General features: G+C 38.8%; 15 pseudogenes; all 15 read left to right on the plus strand.

Moving 5' to 3' along the window:
* The first annotated feature begins 219 nt into the window (after positions 1–219).
* On the plus strand, positions 220–338 carry LOC127960027 (uncharacterized; annotated as a pseudogene).
* Positions 339–706: 368 nt separating this feature from the next.
* On the plus strand, positions 707–825 carry LOC127964687 (uncharacterized; annotated as a pseudogene).
* A 1406-nt stretch (positions 826–2231) lies between these two features.
* LOC127958391 (uncharacterized) lies at positions 2232–2350 on the plus strand (annotated as a pseudogene).
* A 370-nt stretch (positions 2351–2720) lies between these two features.
* Positions 2721–2839, plus strand: LOC127962243 (uncharacterized; annotated as a pseudogene).
* Positions 2840–4231: 1392 nt separating this feature from the next.
* On the plus strand, positions 4232–4350 carry LOC127960031 (uncharacterized; annotated as a pseudogene).
* A 368-nt stretch (positions 4351–4718) lies between these two features.
* Positions 4719–4837, plus strand: LOC127958400 (uncharacterized; annotated as a pseudogene).
* Positions 4838–5207: 370 nt separating this feature from the next.
* Positions 5208–5326, plus strand: LOC127962247 (uncharacterized; annotated as a pseudogene).
* Positions 5327–6718: 1392 nt separating this feature from the next.
* LOC127960036 (uncharacterized) lies at positions 6719–6837 on the plus strand (annotated as a pseudogene).
* Positions 6838–7684: 847 nt separating this feature from the next.
* On the plus strand, positions 7685–7803 carry LOC127962481 (uncharacterized; annotated as a pseudogene).
* A 370-nt stretch (positions 7804–8173) lies between these two features.
* LOC127958297 (uncharacterized) lies at positions 8174–8292 on the plus strand (annotated as a pseudogene).
* Positions 8293–9546: 1254 nt separating this feature from the next.
* On the plus strand, positions 9547–9665 carry LOC127960038 (uncharacterized; annotated as a pseudogene).
* An 848-nt stretch (positions 9666–10513) lies between these two features.
* Positions 10514–10632, plus strand: LOC127962486 (uncharacterized; annotated as a pseudogene).
* A 356-nt stretch (positions 10633–10988) lies between these two features.
* LOC127960044 (uncharacterized) lies at positions 10989–11107 on the plus strand (annotated as a pseudogene).
* A 370-nt stretch (positions 11108–11477) lies between these two features.
* Positions 11478–11596, plus strand: LOC127963126 (uncharacterized; annotated as a pseudogene).
* A 1402-nt stretch (positions 11597–12998) lies between these two features.
* On the plus strand, positions 12999–13117 carry LOC127964692 (uncharacterized; annotated as a pseudogene).
* The last annotated feature ends 994 nt before the right edge of the window (positions 13118–14111 follow it).

Genomic DNA, 14111 nt, shown 5'->3' on the forward strand with positions numbered 1-14111 from the left:
TGGAAATTTATTACTAATTATATAATAATCTTTAAAAAAAAAAAAAAAAAAAAAAAAAGAGTCAATGCCCGATCTCTTAATCTTAGCAGGTATTGGCCTGGTTAGTGCTTGGATGGGAGACCGCCTGGGAATACCAGGTGCTTTAAGCTTTAGGGTTTTCTTTCCTACTTATATTAGATTGGCTGATCTTTAAATAGCTCTCTCTTTGCAGCAGTCTTCGCTTATGGCCATACCACCCTGTCTATGCCAGATCATGTCTGAGCTCGGAAGCTAAGCAGGTTTGGGCCTGGTTAGTAATTGGATGGGAGACCCCCTGGTAATACCAGTTGCTTTAAGATTTTTGTAAATTTTTCACAAATTATATAATAATCTTGAAAAAAAAAAGAGTCAATGCCCATTCTTTGAATCTTAGCAGTCATGGACCTGTTTAGTGTCTGGATGGGAGACCGCCTCGGAATACCAGGTGCTCTAATATTATTGGAAATTTATTACTAATTATATAATAATCTTAAAAAAAAAAAAAAAAAAAAAGAGTCAATGCCCGATCTCTTAATCTTAGCAGGTATTGGCCTGGTTAGTGCTTGGATGGGAGACCGCCTGGGAATACCAGGTGCTTTAAGCTTTAGGGTTTTCTTTCCTACTTATATAATGTACCGGCGATTAGATTGACTGATCTTTAAATAGCTCTCTCTTTGCAGCAGTCTTCGCTTATGGCCATACCACCCTGGCTATGCCAGATCATGTCTGAGCTCGGAAGCTAAGCAGGTTTGGGCCTGGTTAGTAATTGGATGGGAGACCCCCTGGTAATACCAGTTGCTTTAAGATTTTTGTAAATTTTTCACAAATTATATAATAATCTTGAAAAAAAAAAGAGTGAATGCCCATTCTTTGAATCTTAGCAGTCATTGACCTGTGTAGTGTTTGGATGGGAGACCCCCTGGTAATACCAGGTGCTCTAATATTATTGGAAATTTATTACTAATTATATAATAATCTTAAAAAAAAAGAGCCAATGCCCGATCTCTTAATCTTAGCAGGTATTGGCCTGGTTAGTGCTTGGATGGGAGACCGCCTCGGAATACCAGGTGCTGTAAGCTTTTGGATTTTCATTCCTACTTATATAATGTATGGGCGATTTGATTGGCTGATCTTTAAATAGTCTTCTCTTTGCAGTATCCTTCGCTTGCGACCGTAACAACCTGGCTATGCCTGATCTCGTCTGCTCTCGGAAGCTAAGCAGGTTTGGTCCTGTATAATGTACCGGCGATTAGATTGGCTGATCTTTAAATAGCTCTCTCTTTGCAGCAGTCTTCGCTTATGGCCATTCCACCCTGGCTATGCCAGATCATGTCTGAGCTCGGAAACTAAGCAGGTTTCGGCCTGGTTAGTAATTGGATGGCAGACCCCCTGGTAATACCAGTTGCTTTAAGATTTTGGGAAATTTTTCACAAATTATATAATAATCTTGCAAGAAAAAAAGAAAGGAGTCAATGCCCCATATCTGAATCTTAGCATGTATGGGCCTGGTTAGTAATTGGATGGGAGACACCCTGGTAATACCAGTTGCTTTAAGATTTTTGGAAATTTTTCACAAATTATATAATAATCTTGAAAAAAAAAAAAAAAAGTCAATGCCCGATCTCTGAATAATAGCAGGTTTTGCCTGGTTAGTACTTGGATGGAAGACGGCCGGGAAATACCAGTTGCTGTAATATTTTTGGCAATTTTTACTAATTACATAATAATCTTGCAACAACAAAAAAAAAAAAAAGAGTAAATGCCCAATCTTTGAATCTTAGGAGGTATGGACCTGTTTAGTGCTTGGATGGGAGACCGCCTCGGAATACCAGTTGCTGTAATATTTTTGGAAATTTGTACTAATTATATAATTATCTTGAAACAAAAAGAGTCAATGCCCAATCTTTGAATCTTAGCAGCTATGGACCTGTTTAGTGTTTGGATGGGAGACCGCCTCGGAAAACCAGGTGCTCTAATATTATTGGAAATTCATTACTAATTATATAATAATCTTTAAAAAAAAAAAAAAAAAAAAAAAGAGTCAATGCCCGATCTCTTAATCTTAGCAGGTATTGGCCTGGTTAGTGCTTGGATGGGAGACCGCCTGGGAATACCAGGTGCTTTAAGCTTTAGGGTTTTCTTTCCTACTTATATAATGTACCGGCGATTAGATTGGCTGATCTTTAAATAGCTCTCTCTTTGCAGCAGTGTTCGCTTATGGCCATACCACCCTGGCTATGCCAGATCATGTCTGAGCTCGGAAGCTAAGCAGGTTTGGGCCTGGTTAGTAATTGGATGGGAGACCCCCTGGTAATACCAGTTGCTCTAAGATTTTTGTAAATTTTTCACAAATTATATAATAATCTTGAAAAAAAAAAGAGTCAATGCCCATTCTTTGAATCTTAGCAGTCATGGACCTGTTTAGTGTCTGGATGGGAGACCGCCTCGGAATACCAGGTGCTCTAATATTATTGGAAATGTATTACTAATTATATAATAATCTTAAAAAAAAAAAAAAAAAAAAAAAAAGTCAATGCCCGATCTCTTAATCTTAGCAGGTATTGGCCTGGTTAGTGCTTGGATGGGAGACCGCCTGGGAATACCAGGTGCTTTAAGCTTTAGGGTTTTCTTTCCTACTTATATAATGTACCGGCGATTAGATTGACTGATCTTTAAATAGCTCTCTCTTTGCAGCAGTCTTCGCTTATGGCTATACCACCCTGGCTATGCCAGATCATGTCTGAGCTCGGAAGCTAAGCAGGTTTGGGCCTGGTTAGTAGTTGGATGGGAGACCCCCTGGTAATACCAGTTGCTTTAAGATTTTTGTAAATTTTTCACAAATTATATAATAATCTTGAAAAAAAAAAGAGTGAATGCCCAATCTTTGAATCTTAGCAGTCATTGACCTGTGTAGTGTTTGGATGGGAGACCCCCTGGTAATACCAGGTGCTCTAATATTATTGGAAATTTATTACTAATTATATAATAATCTTAAAAAAAAAGAGCCAATGCCGATCTCTTAATCTTAGCAGGTATTGGCCTGGTTAGTGCTTGGATGGGAGACCGCCTCGGAATACCATGTGCTGTAAGCTTTTGGATTTTCATTCCTACTTATATAATGTATGGGCGATTTGATTGGCTGATCTTTAAATAGTCTTCTCTTTGCAGTATCCTTCGCTTGCGACCGTAACAACCTGGCTATGCCTGATCTCGTCTGCTCTCGGAAGCTAAGCAGGTTTGGTCCTGTATAATGTACCGGCGATTAGATTGGCTGATCTTTAAATAGCTCTCTCTTTGCAGCAGTCTTCGCTTATGGCCATTCCACCCTGGCTATGCCAGATCATGTCTGAGCTCGGAAACTAAGCAGGTTTCGGCCTGGTTAGTAATTGGATGGCAGACCCCCTGGTAATACCAGTTGCTTTAAGATTTTTGGAAATTTTTCACAAATTATATAATAATCTTGCAAGAAAAAAAGAAAGGAGTCAATGCCCCATATCTGAATCTTAGCAGGTATGGGCCTGGTTAGTAATTGGATGGGAGACACCCTGGTAATACCAGTTGCTTTAAGATTTTTGGAAATTTTTCACCAATTATATAATAATCTTGAAAAAAAAAAAAAAAAGTCAATGCCCGATCTCTGAATAATAGCAGGTTTTGCCTGGTTAGTACTTGGATGGAAGACGGCCGGGAAATACCAGTTGCTGTAATATTTTTGGCAATTTTTACTAATTACATAATAATCTTGCAACAAAAAAAAAAAAAAAAAGAGTAAATGCCCAATCTTTGAATCTTAGGAGGTATGGACCTGTTTAGTGCTTGGATGGGAGACCGCCTCGGAATACCAGTTGCTGTAATATTTTTGGAAATTTGTACTAATTATATAATTATCTTGAAACAAAAAGAGTCAATGCCCAATCTTTGAATCTTAGCAGCTATGGACCTGTTTAGTGTTTGGATGGGAGACCGCCTCGGAAAACCAGGTGCTCTAATATTATTGGAAATTTATTACTAATTATATAATAATCTTTAAAAAAAAAAAAAAAAAAAAAAAAGAGTCAATGCCCGATCTCTTAATCTTAGCAGGTATTGGCCTGGTTAGTGCTTGGATGGGAGACCGCCTGGGAATACCAGGTGCTTTAAGCTTTAGGGTTTTCTTTCCTACTTATATTAGATTGGCTGATCTTTAAATAGCTCTCTCTTTGCAGCAGTCTTCGCTTATGGCCATACCACCCTGTCTATGCCAGATCATGTCTGAGCTCGGAAGCTAAGCAGGTTTGGGCCTGGTTAGTAATTGGATGGGAGACCCCCTGGTAATACCAGTTGCTTTAAGATTTTTGTAAATTTTTCACAAATTATATAATAATCTTGAAAAAAAAAAGAGTCAATGCCCATTCTTTGAATCTTAGCAGTCATGGACCTGTTTAGTGTCTGGATGGGAGACCGCCTCGGAATACCAGGTGCTCTAATATTATTGGAAATTTATTACTAATTATATAATAATCTTAAAAAAAAAAAAAAAAAAAAAGAGTCAATGCCCGATCTCTTAATCTTAGCAGGTATTGGCCTGGTTAGTGCTTGGATGGGAGACCGCCTGGGAATACCAGGTGCTTTAAGCTTTAGGGTTTTCTTTCCTACTTATATAATGTACCGGCGATTAGATTGGCTGATCTTTAAATAGCTCTCTCTTTGCAGCAGTGTTCGCTTATGGCCATACCACCCTGGCTATGCCAGATCATGTCTGAGCTCGGAAGCTAAGCAGGTTTGGGCCTGGTTAGTAATTGGATGGGAGACCCCCTGGTAATACCAGTTGCTCTAAGATTTTTGTAAATTTTTCACAAATTATATAATAATCTTGAAAAAAAAAAGAGTCAATGCCCATTCTTTGAATCTTAGCAGTCATGGACCTGTTTAGTGTCTGGATGGGAGACCGCCTCGGAATACCAGGTGCTCTAATATTATTGGAAATGTATTACTAATTATATAATAATCTTAAAAAAAAAAAAAAAAAAAAAAAAAGTCAATGCCCGATCTCTTAATCTTAGCAGGTATTGGCCTGGTTAGTGCTTGGATGGGAGACCGCCTGGGAATACCAGGTGCTTTAAGCTTTAGGGTTTTCTTTCCTACTTATATAATGTACCGGCGATTAGATTGACTGATCTTTAAATAGCTCTCTCTTTGCAGCAGTCTTCGCTTATGGCTATACCACCCTGGCTATGCCAGATCATGTCTGAGCTCGGAAGCTAAGCAGGTTTGGGCCTGGTTAGTAGTTGGATGGGAGACCCCCTGGTAATACCAGTTGCTTTAAGATTTTTGTAAATTTTTCACAAATTATATAATAATCTTGAAAAAAAAAAGAGTGAATGCCCAATCTTTGAATCTTAGCAGTCATTGACCTGTGTAGTGTTTGGATGGGAGACCCCCTGGTAATACCAGGTGCTCTAATATTATTGGAAATTTATTACTAATTATATAATAATCTTAAAAAAAAAGAGCCAATGCCGATCTCTTAATCTTAGCAGGTATTGGCCTGGTTAGTGCTTGGATGGGAGACCGCCTCGGAATACCATGTGCTGTAAGCTTTTGGATTTTCATTCCTACTTATATAATGTATGGGCGATTTGATTGGCTGATCTTTAAATAGTCTTCTCTTTGCAGTATCCTTCGCTTGCGACCGTAACAACCTGGCTATGCCTGATCTCGTCTGCTCTCGGAAGCTAAGCAGGTTTGGTCCTGTATAATGTACCGGCGATTAGATTGGCTGATCTTTAAATAGCTCTCTCTTTGCAGCAGTCTTCGCTTATGGCCATTCCACCCTGGCTATGCCAGATCATGTCTGAGCTCGGAAACTAAGCAGGTTTCGGCCTGGTTAGTAATTGGATGGCAGACCCCCTGGTAATACCAGTTGCTTTAAGATTTTTGGAAATTTTTCACAAATTATATAATAATCTTGCAAGAAAAAAAGAAAGGAGTCAATGCCCCATATCTGAATCTTAGCAGGTATGGGCCTGGTTAGTAATTGGATGGGAGACACCCTGGTAATACCAGTTGCTTTAAGATTTTTGGAAATTTTTCACCAATTATATAATAATCTTGAAAAAAAAAAAAAAAAGTCAATGCCCGATCTCTGAATAATAGCAGGTTTTGCCTGGTTAGTACTTGGATGGAAGACGGCCGGGAAATACCAGTTGCTGTAATATTTTTGGCAATTTTTACTAATTACATAATAATCTTGCAACAAAAAAAAAAAAAAAAAGAGTAAATGCCCAATCTTTGAATCTTAGGAGGTATGGACCTGTTTAGTGCTTGGATGGGAGACCGCCTCGGAATACCAGTTGCTGTAATATTTTTGGAAATTTGTACTAATTATATAATTATCTTGAAACAAAAAGAGTCAATGCCCAATCTTTGAATCTTAGCAGCTATGGACCTGTTTAGTGTTTGGATGGGAGACCGCCTCGGAAAACCAGGTGCTCTAATATTATTGGAAATTTATTACTAATTATATAATAATCTTTAAAAAAAAAAAAAAAAAAAAAAAAGAGTCAATGCCCGATCTCTTAATCTTAGCAGGTATTGGCCTGGTTAGTGCTTGGATGGGAGACCGCCTGGGAATACCAGGTGCTTTAAGCTTTAGGGTTTTCTTTCCTACTTATATTAGATTGGCTGATCTTTAAATAGCTCTCTCTTTGCAGCAGTCTTCGCTTATGGCCATACCACCCTGTCTATGCCAGATCATGTCTGAGCTCGGAAGCTAAGCAGGTTTGGGCCTGGTTAGTAATTGGATGGGAGACCCCCTGGTAATACCAGTTGCTTTAAGATTTTTGTAAATTTTTCACAAATTATATAATAATCTTGAAAAAAAAAAGAGTCAATGCCCATTCTTTGAATCTTAGCAGTCATGGACCTGTTTAGTGTCTGGATGGGAGACCGCCTCGGAATACCAGGTGCTCTAATATTATTGGAAATTTATTACTAATTATATAATAATCTTAAAAAAAAAAAAAAAAAAAAAAGAGTCAATGCCCGATCTCTTAATCTTAGCAGGTATTGGCCTGGTTAGTGCTTGGATGGGAGACCGCCTGGGAATACCAGGTGCTTTAAGCTTTAGGGTTTTCTTTCCTACTTATATAATGTACCGGCGATTAGATTGACTGATCTTTAAATAGCTCTCTCTTTGCAGCAGTCTTCGCTTATGGCCATACCACCCTGGCTATGCCAGATCATGTCTGAATGCCCATTCTTTGAATCTTAGCAGTCATTGACCTGTGTAGTGTTTGGATGGGAGACCCCCTGGTAATACCAGGTGCTCTAATATTATTGGAAATTTATTACTAATTATATAATAATCTTAAAAAAAAAGAGCCAATGCCCGATCTCTTAATCTTAGCAGGTATTGGCCTGGTTAGTGCTTGGATGGGAGACCGCCTCGGAATACCAGGTGCTGTAAGCTTTTGGATTTTCATTCCTACTTATATAATGTATGGGCGATTTGATTGGCTGATCTTTAAATAGTCTTCTCTTTGCAGTATCCTTCGCTTGCGACCGTAACAACCTGGCTATGCCTGATCTCGTCTGCTCTCGGAAGCTAAGCAGGTTTGGTCCTGTATAATGTACCGGCGATTAGATTGGCTGATCTTTAAATAGCTCTCTCTTTGCAGCAGTCTTCGCTTATGGCCATTCCACCCTGGCTATGCCAGATCATGTCTGAGCTCGGAAGCTAAGCAGGTTTGGGCCTGGTTAGTAATTGGATGGGAGACCCCCTGGTAATACCAGTTGCTCTAAGATTTTTGTAAATTTTTCACAAATTATATAATAATCTTGAAAAAAAAAAGAGTCAATGCCCATTCTTTGAATCTTAGCAGTCATGGACCTGTTTAGTGTCTGGATGGGAGACCGCCTCGGAATACCAGGTGCTCTAATATTATTGGAAATGTATTACTAATTATATAATAATCTTAAAAAAAAAAAAAAAAAAAAAAAGAGTCAATGCCCGATCTCTTAATCTTAGCAGGTATTGGCCTGGTTAGTGCTTGGATGGGAGACCGCCTGGGAATACCAGGTGCTTTAAGCTTTAGGGTTTTCTTTCCTACTTATATAATGTACCGGCGATTAGATTGACTGATCTTTAAATAGCTCTCTCTTTGCAGCAGTCTTCGCTTATGGCTATACCACCCTGGCTATGCCAGATCATGTCTGAGCTCGGAAGCTAAGCAGGTTTGGGCCTGGTTAGTAGTTGGATGGGAGACCCCCTGGTAATACCAGGTGCTCTAATATTATTGGAAATTTATTACTAATTATATAATAATCTTAAAAAAAAAGAGCCAATGCCGATCTCTTAATCTTAGCAGGTATTGGCCTGGTTAGTGCTTGGATGGGAGACCGCCTCGGAATACCATGTGCTGTAAGCTTTTGGATTTTCATTCCTACTTATATAATGTATGGGCGATTTGATTGGCTGATCTTTAAATAGTCTTCTCTTTGCAGTATCCTTCGCTTGCGACCGTAACAACCTGGCTATGCCTGATCTCGTCTGCTCTCGGAAGCTAAGCAGGTTTGGTCCTGTATAATGTACCGGCGATTAGATTGGCTGATCTTTAAATAGCTCTCTCTTTGCAGCAGTCTTCGCTTATGGCCATTCCACCCTGGCTATGCCAGATCATGTCTGAGCTCGGAAACTAAGCAGGTTTCGGCCTGGTTAGTAATTGGATGGCAGACCCCCTGGTAATACCAGTTGCTTTAAGATTTTTGGAAATTTTTCACAAATTATATAATAATCTTGCAAGAAAAAAAGAAAGGAGTCAATGCCCCATATCTGAATCTTAGCAGGTATGGGCCTGGTTAGTAATTGGATGGGAGACACCCTGGTAATACCAGTTGCTTTAAGATTTTTGGAAATTTTTCACCAATTATATAATAATCTTGAAAAAAAAAAAAAAAAGTCAATGCCCGATCTCTGAATAATAGCAGGTTTTGCCTGGTTAGTACTTGGATGGAAGACGGCCGGGAAATACCAGTTGCTGTAATATTTTTGGCAATTTTTACTAATTACATAATAATCTTGCAACAAAAAAAAAAAAAAAAAGAGTAAATGCCCAATCTTTGAATCTTAGGAGGTATGGACCTGTTTAGTGCTTGGATGGGAGACCGCCTCGGAATACCAGTTGCTGTAATATTTTTGGAAATTTGTACTAATTATATAATTATCTTGAAACAAAAAGAGTCAATGCCCAATCTTTGAATCTTAGCAGCTATGGACCTGTTTAGTGTTTGGATGGGAGACCGCCTCGGAAAACCAGGTGCTCTAATATTATTGGAAATTTATTACTAATTATATAATAATCTTTAAAAAAAAAAAAAAAAAAAAAAAGAGTCAATGCCCGATCTCTTAATCTTAGCAGGTATTGGCCTGGTTAGTGCTTGGATGGGAGACCGCCTGGGAATACCAGGTGCTTTAAGCTTTAGGGTTTTCTTTCCTACTTATATTAGATTGGCTGATCTTTAAATAGCTCTCTCTTTGCAGCAGTCTTCGCTTATGGCCATACCACCCTGTCTATGCCAGATCATGTCTGAGCTCGGAAGCTAAGCAGGTTTGGGCCTGGTTAGTAATTGGATGGGAGACCCCCTGGTAATACCAGTTGCTTTAAGATTTTTGTAAATTTTTCACAAATTATATAATAATCTTGAAAAAAAAAAGAGTCAATGCCCATTCTTTGAATCTTAGCAGTCATGGACCTGTTTAGTGTCTGGATGGGAGACCGCCTCGGAATACCAGGTGCTCTAATATTATTGGAAATTTATTACTAATTATATAATAATCTTAAAAAAAAAAAAAAAAAAAAAAAGAGTCAATGCCCGATCTCTTAATCTTAGCAGGAATTGGCCTGGTTAGTGCTTGGATGGGAGACCGCCTGGGAATACCAGGTGCTTTAAGCTTTAGGGTTTTCTTTCCTACTTATATAATGTACCGGCGATTAGATTGACTGATCTTTAAATAGCTCTCTCTTTGCAGCAGTCTTCGCTTATGGCCATACCACCCTGGCTATGCCAGATCATGTCTGAATGCCCATTCTTTGAATCTTAGCAGTCATTGACCTGTGTAGTGTTTGGATGGGAGACCCCCTGGTAATACCAGGTGCTCTAATATTATTGGAAATTTATTACTAATTATATAATAATCTTAAAAAAAAAGAGCCAATGCCCGATCTCTTAATCTTAGCAGGTATTGGCCTGGTTAGTGCTTGGATGGGAGACCGCCTCGGAATACCAGGTGCTGTAAGCTTTTGGATTTTCATTCCTACTTATATAATGTATGGGCGATTTGATTGGCTGATCTTTAAATAGTCTTCTCTTTGCAGTATCCTTCGCTTGCGACCGTAACAACCTGGCTATGCCTGATCTCGTCTGCTCTCGGAAGCTAAGCAGGTTTGGTCCTGTATAATGTACCGGCGATTAGATTGGCTGATCTTTAAATAGCTCTCTCTTTGCAGCAGTCTTCGCTTATGGCCATTCCACCCTGGCTATGCCAGATCATGTCTGAGCTCGGAAGCTAAGCAGGTTTGGGCCTGGTTAGTAATTGGATGGGAGACCCCCTGGTAATACCAGTTGCTCTAAGATTTTTGTAAATTTTTCACAAATTATATAATAATCTTGAAAAAAAAAAGAGTCAATGCCCATTCTTTGAATCTTAGCAGTCATGGACCTGTTTAGTGTCTGGATGGGAGACCGCCTCGGAATACCAGGTGCTCTAATATTATTGGAAATGTATTACTAATTATATAATAATCTTAAAAAAAAAAAAAAAAAAAAAAAGAGTCAATGCCCGATCTCTTAATCTTAGCAGGTATTGGCCTGGTTAGTGCTTGGATGGGAGACCGCCTGGGAATACCAGGTGCTTTAAGCTTTAGGGTTTTCTTTCCTACTTATATTAGATTGGCTGATCTTTAAATAGCTCTCTCTTTGCAGCAGTCTTCGCTTATGGCCATACCACCCTGTCTATGCCAGATCATGTCTGAGCTCGGAAGCTAAGCAGGTTTGGGCCTGGTTAGTAATTGGATGGGAGACCCCCTGGTAATACCAGTTGCTTTAAGATTTTTGTAAATTTTTCACAAATTATATAATAATCTTGAAAAAAAAAAGAGTCAATGCCCATTCTTTGAATCTTAGCAGTCATGGACCTGTTTAGTGTCTGGATGGGAGACCGCCTCGGAATACCAGGTGCTCTAATATTATTGGAAATTTATTACTAATTATATAATAATCTTAAAAAAAAAAAAAAAAAAAAAAAGAGTCAATGCCCGATCTCTTAATCTTAGCAGGTATTGGCCTGGTTAGTGCTTGGATGGGAGACCGCCTGGGAATACCAGGTGCTTTAAGCTTTAGGGTTTTCTTTCCTACTTATATAATGTACCGGCGATTAGATTGACTGATCTTTAAATAGCTCTCTCTTTGCAGCAGTCTTCGCTTATGCCCATACCACCCTGGCTATGCCAGATCATGTCTGAGCTCGGAAGCTAAGCAGGTTTGGGCCTGGTTAGTAATTGGATGGGAGACCCCCTGGTAATACCAGTTGCTTTAAGATTTTTGTAAATTTTTCACAAATTATATAATAATCTTGAAAAAAAAAAGAGTGAATGCCCATTCTTTGAATCTTAGCAGTCATTGACCTGTGTAGTGTTTGGATGGGAGACCCCCTGGTAATACCAGGTGCTCTAATATTATTGGAAATTTATTACTAATTATATAATAATCTTAAAAAAAAAGAGCCAATGCCCGATCTCTTAATCTTAGCAGGTATTGGCCTGGTTAGTGCTTGGATGGGAGACCGCCTCGGAATACCAGGTGCTGTAAGCTTTTGGATTTTCATTCCTACTTATATAATGTATGGGCGATTTGATTGGCTGATCTTTAAATAGTCTTCTCTTTGCAGTATCCTTCGCTTGCGACCGTAACAACCTGGCTATGCCTGATCTCGTCTGCTCTCGGAAGCTAAGCAGGTTTGGTCCTGTATAATGTACCGGCGATTAGATTGGCTGATCTTTAAATAGCTCTCTCTTTGCAGCAGTCTTCGCTTATGGCCATTCCACCCTGGCTATGCCAGATCATGTCTGAGCTCGGAAACTAAGCAGGTTTCGGCCTGGTTAGTAATTGGATGGCAGACCCCCTGGTAATACCAGTTGCTTTAAGATTTTGGGAAATTTTTCACAAATTATATAATAATCTTGCAAGAAAAAAAGAAAGGAGTCAATGCCCCATATCTGAATCTTAGCATGTATGGGCCTGGTTAGTAATTGGATGGGAGACACCCTGGTAATACCAGTTGCTTTAAGATTTTTGGAAATTTTTCACAAATTATATAATAATCTTGAAAAAAAAAAAAAAAGTCAATGCCCGATCTCTGAATAATAGCAGGTTTTGCCTGGTTAGTACTTGGATGGAAGACGGCCGGGAAATACCAGTTGCTGTAATATTTTTGGCAATTTTTACTAATTACATAATAATCTTGCAACAAAAAAAAAAAAAAAAGAGTAAATGCCCAATCTTTGAATCTTAGGAGGTATGGACCTGTTTAGTGCTTGGATGGGAGACCGCCTCGGAATACCAGTTGCTGTAATATTTTTGGAAATTTGTACTAATTATATAATTATCTTGAAACAAAAAGAGTCAATGCCCAATCTTTGAATCTTAGCAGCTATGGACCTGTTTAGTGTTTGGATGGGAGACCGCCTCGGAAAACCAGGTGCTCTAATATTATTGGAAATTTATTACTAATTATATAATAATCTTAAAAAAAAAAAAAAAAAAAAAAGAGTCAATGCCTGATCTCTTAATCTTAGCAGGTATTGGCCTGGTTAGTGCTTGGATGGGAGACCGCCTGGGAATACCAGGTGCTTTAAGCTTTAGGGTTTTCTTTCCTACTTATATAATGTACCGGCGATTAGATTGACTGATCTTTAAATAGCTCTCTCTTTGCAGCAGTCTTCGCTTATGGCCATACCACCCTGGCTATGCCAGATCATGTCTGAGCTCGGAAGCTAAGCAGGTTTGGGCCTGGTTAGTAATTGGATGGGAGACCCCCTGGTAATACCAGTTGCTTTAAGATTTTTGTAAATTTTTCACAAATTATATAATAATCTTGAAAAAAAAAAGAGTGAATGCCCATTCTTTGAATCTTAGCAGTCATTGACCTGTGTAGTGTTTGGATGGGAGACCCCCTGGTAATACCAGGTGCTCTAATATTATTGGAAATTTATTACTAATTATATAATAATCTTAAAAAAAAAGAGCCAATGCCCGATCTCTTAATCTTAGCAGGTATTGGCCTGGTTAGTGCTTGGATGGGAGACCGCCTCGGAATACCAGGTGCTGTAAGCTTTTGGATTTTCATTCCTACTTATATAATGTATGGGCGATTTGATTGGCTGATCTTTAAATAGTCTTCTCTTTGCAGTATCCTTCGCTTGCGACCGTAACAACCTGGCTATGCCTGATCTCGTCTGCTCTCGGAAGCTAAGCAGGTTTGGTCCTGTATAATGTACCGGCGATTAGATTGGCTGATCTTTAAATAGCTCTCTCTTTGCAGCAGTCTTCGCTTATGGCCATTCCACCCTGGCTATGCCAGATCATGTCTGAGCTCGGAAACTAAGCAGGTTTCGGCCTGGTTAGTAATTGGATGGCAGACCCCCTGGTAATACCAGTTGCTTTAAGATTTTGGGAAATTTTTCACAAATTATATAATAATCTTGCAAGAAAAAAAGAAAGGAGTCAATGCCCCATATCTGAATCTTAGCATGTATGGGCCTGGTTAGTAATTGGATGGGAGACACCCTGGTAATACCAGTTGCTTTAAGATTTTTGGAAATTTTTCACAAATTATATAATAATCTTGAAAAAAAAAAAAAAAGTCAATGCCCGATCTCTGAATAATAGCAGGTTTTGCCTGGTTAGTACTTGGATGGAAGACGGCCGGGAAATACCAGTTGCTGTAATATTTTTGGCAATTTTTACTAATTACATAATAATCTTGCAACAAAAAAAAAAAAAAAAGAGTAAATGCCCAATCTTTGAATCTTAGGAGGTATGGACCTGTTTAGTGC

This window comes from Carassius gibelio, chromosome A3 (assembly GCF_023724105.1).
Source record: "Carassius gibelio isolate Cgi1373 ecotype wild population from Czech Republic chromosome A3, carGib1.2-hapl.c, whole genome shotgun sequence".
Classification (NCBI taxonomy): Eukaryota; Metazoa; Chordata; class Actinopteri; order Cypriniformes; family Cyprinidae; genus Carassius; species Carassius gibelio.